We start from the raw sequence: 4,008 nt of genomic DNA, 5'->3' as shown, positions 1-4,008 counted from the left end.
ATTTTATAAAAAAATAGTTAAAAGTGTGAAAATATTATGAATAATATATTCATTTCCTCAATAGTTACAAAGACACTATCAATTATTATAGTAAAAATTTATGAAAAAAAAAAGCTTTTAAAATTTATTTTTTCATGTTTATAAAACTACTATTGAAATCCTCAAATACATATCATGGACTTCCACACAGTTTTTAGCAACAGCATAGACCAGACATCCACATGGCCTCTAGCATCAGCATGTGCTGTGGACCTCAGCATGGTGGTAGTATAGACCATGGACATCATCATGGCCCTTGGTGGAAGCACAGGTCTGGGACATCAACGTAGCCTCCAGGAGAGGAAGCTACTTTTGCAGTGCATTGGTGACTGCAAACTCACAGTTTAGAAAGAAAGTCATAGAAGGCTTCTGTGACAAGATCCACCCTCATCCTCCCCAAAAAGAGGACATAAATTCAAAAGAGAGCAAGGACTGTTATAGGGTAGAGTGTGGCGGGAGGAAATGAAAGGGAGAAATTACGTAATTATCTTAAAATCTCAAAATAAAAAGTTTTAGGAACCACAAAGTGTCATTTTTAATGTCCAGTAAATAATGTATATTAACGTTTATAAATATCTCTCTGATTTCTAGAACAATATTTTTATGAAAATAACTGATACCACATTAATACCTGTAAAATTAATAAAACTAAAAAATAAATGTAATCCAGTATTAGAAAAGAAAAATGTTAGAAATTCTTAGGAAAGCAATTTTAATTGGTTGAGTAAAAATTACATAAATAGCTTATTAAACTCTTAGAAAAAAATGAACAAGGACTGGGGACCATGTTGATATAAGCAGGCCATTGACATCCTCTATTTCGTTATTTGAATTGGCCTTTACTGTGCCTCTTACTCACAGGTCACATCATTTCATGTACTTGTGAAAAATACCATTTTCCTTGCCATGTTCATAAAGGCTTGCTTGACTTGCTGATTCCTCAGGCTATAAATGAAGGGGTTTAGCATTGGAGCTACTGAAGTATTTAGTATGGCAACTCCCTTGGTCAAAGATGCCCTTTCTGATGCTGAGGGCTTAATGTACATAAAAATGCAGCTTCCATAAGAGATGGAGATGACAATCATGTGGGAAGAACACGTGGAAAAGGCCTTTGTCCTCTGACTAGCAGAAGGAATCTTGATAATTGTTCGAATGATATATGCGTAGGACAGAAATATTAATGCCAAAGTGAACATTAGGGTAAAGACAGCACAGGAAAACCCCATCTTCTCCAGGAATTTTGTATCTGAACAGGAAAGTTGCAGCAGGGGGAAATAATCACAGGTATAGTGATCAATGATGTTGGACCCACAGTAATCAAGATGTAGGAGCAACATGAGCACAGGGAAGATGTTTAGGAAAGAGACTAGCCAGCAGGCAAAGACAAGCATTGTGCAGACTTTCTGACTCATGATGGTCAGGTAATGAAGGGGCAACATAACGATCATAGGATATGGCAGCCAGAAGGTAAAATTCAGTGACTCCCAAAAGGATGAAAAAAAAATAACTGAGCTATGCAGTTGTTGAAGGAAATGGTTTTATCTCCTGAGATAAGGGTGCCCAAGAACTTGGGTATAGTGACAGTCGTGAACGACACTTCTAATACAGAGAAGTTCCTGAGGAAGAAATACATGGGGGTCTGGAGCTGGGAATCCAGCAGGGTGAGAGTGATGATGGTCAGATTCCCTGTGATGCTGAGTGTGTAGGTGATGAAGAGAAAGACAAAGATCACAACCTGGAGCTTGGGGTCATCTGTTAACCCCAGAAGAATAAACTCGGTGGTTTCTGTATGGTTTCCCATTTTGCAGTTACTTTTTTTTCTTCTGCTAAATCTAAAGACAAAACCAGAAAGAATCAAGTTGATTGAGGATTAGTGAAAATCAAAACAAGAAGCTGTCATATTGTTGAAGTAGTATGCTGTTTCCACCATTAAGTGACATTTAAAGCCATTCAATATTAATGATTCTTTGATTTCCTTTCTTTAAACAGAAAACAACTGCACTTCAAGGCAGTTTGAAAAACAGTTAAGTATCAAACTATGATGCAATAACTAGTCACCTCAGTGAGAGTGGAAATTATGAAAAATATTCTGGTGAAGACATGAAGAGAAAAGTACTCTAAAATATTTCAGTAGTGATGTTGGCTTAGTACAACTAGTATGATAACAGAATGGACGTTCCCCCAATAAGAACTATGGATTTAGTATGTAATCCAGTTGACTTGTTCCAAGGTATGTATCCAATTGATGATATCAGAAAGAAGTGGGATGATCCTGCAGCTGACATACATCCAGGAAAGTTTAAGGATACCTAGTATTGATTTAGTCTGAACCACTTACTAGCCTGAAATTCAGTTAACCTTCTTTGCTACATTTCCTCTTCTTGTAAATATAGTTTCTTCTTCAGACAAGTCCATATCAAAGGACAATTTTAAGTTATAAGTGTTAATGTATGTGAAACATTATAAAATTATTAATACATGTGCATGATTGTGATTATGTGTAGCCCAGTGCAATGTCAACCAAATTATTTTTCTCGTTCCTTTATTTCTGTGGCTTTAGAAGTGATAGTTGCTGTTCACATACATAAGACTTTATACTCATTGATGCCAATCTACTCCACTTAGACAATCTGCTCCACATAGACAATTCTGTCACTTCCCATCAACTCTCATATTACTTAGTACATTTACAAAAGGACAGATTTTATTATCAAAGCTATTTTAATATGTCTTGTGCTTAGTTTTATTTTAGCTTAAAGGAAGGATTTACCCAGTTAATATTGACTTTTATTTAATCACTTGTTGGTAGAATTCTCTTCTTTATGCTGCCACATGTGAGTCTATTAGAATTGTTATAATACTGGAAGAGTTAACTTTTGCATAATGATTTTTATTGTTTGGTTTCCTGTATTCTGGAGTTCTTTGTGAGTCCTACTAAATAGTGTATTATATTCTTTTTTTGTTTGTTTGTTTGTTTTTTCGAGACAGGGTTTCTCTGTGCAGCTTTGCGCCTTTCCTGGAGCTCACTTGGTAGCCCAGGCTGGCCTCAAACTCACAGAGATCCTCCTGGCTCTGCCTCCCGAGTGCTGGGATTAAAGGCGTGCGCCACCACCACCCGGCTTTATATTCTTTAAACATAAATTTTAATTATTCAAATCAGAGAGTGTGAAAAGTATTTGAAATATGTTTTAAATAATCATAATTCTGAAACTTCTGATTTATTTACTGATTTATTGCTCTTAAAACTGAAAGAGTCACATGCTGACATTTGAAAACACTGAGACACTTTTTCCCCACTGTATGTCATAATCATAAAATGTATCATTGTTGATGAATAAATGTACTTTTAGAATTAAAGATAAATAAATACACATCATTAGATTAGTACTATTTTGGAAGTGAAAATCCATCAATGCATTGTATTTTATCCTCTTTTAATGTTGTATCTGCTTTTCTTATTCTATGTACTTTGATTTTAACATTTTACAGGTAACAATGCAATTATTCATTTTCCTATTATGGGCTAGAGCTATGAAGGAATGCAGGAAGACTTGTAAAGAAAAGTCTTAGTAGCTGTTGGTAGATATCCCTTCCTTCCATTAATATTTTTGTACCAGTCCTCAAAGACCAGAAAAACATGCTTAAGGAAACCTCAACATGGCTTGTTTGAAGTAGGTGATCAAATATCCAGCTCTAGGGCTGTTTTGGTACATTTTTTTATGTAAAAACATTAGTGAAAACTCAATGGGTTGTAGTCATTTATCAACTAAATGGGTTTGGTACAAATTTTAAAAATTTGTAGATTTCTAGACCATTAAAATGTTCCAAGGATGTATTTTATCTGAGAATAAAAACTATGTCCAAACATTTAATTCATCTCTTTAAGTTCAAATGTTAAATGGGTTAGGTTACTTTTTATTTTTTTCAAAGATGAATATATGTATCTATGTAAACAGTGTTCTGTCTGCA

General features: G+C 34.8%; 1 pseudogene; it reads right to left on the bottom strand.

Annotated features, from left to right (window-relative positions):
- Nucleotides 1–911: 911 nt before the first annotated feature.
- LOC114683559 lies at nucleotides 912–1,840 on the bottom strand (annotated as a pseudogene).
- Between the last annotated feature and the right edge of the window lie 2,168 nt (nucleotides 1,841–4,008).

This window comes from Peromyscus leucopus, chromosome 18, assembly GCF_004664715.2.
Source record: "Peromyscus leucopus breed LL Stock chromosome 18, UCI_PerLeu_2.1, whole genome shotgun sequence".
Lineage (NCBI taxonomy): Eukaryota > Metazoa > Chordata > Mammalia > Rodentia > Cricetidae > Peromyscus > Peromyscus leucopus.
Note: the sequence above shows the minus strand (reverse complement) of the source record. Positions and strands in the feature narration are given on the sequence as shown.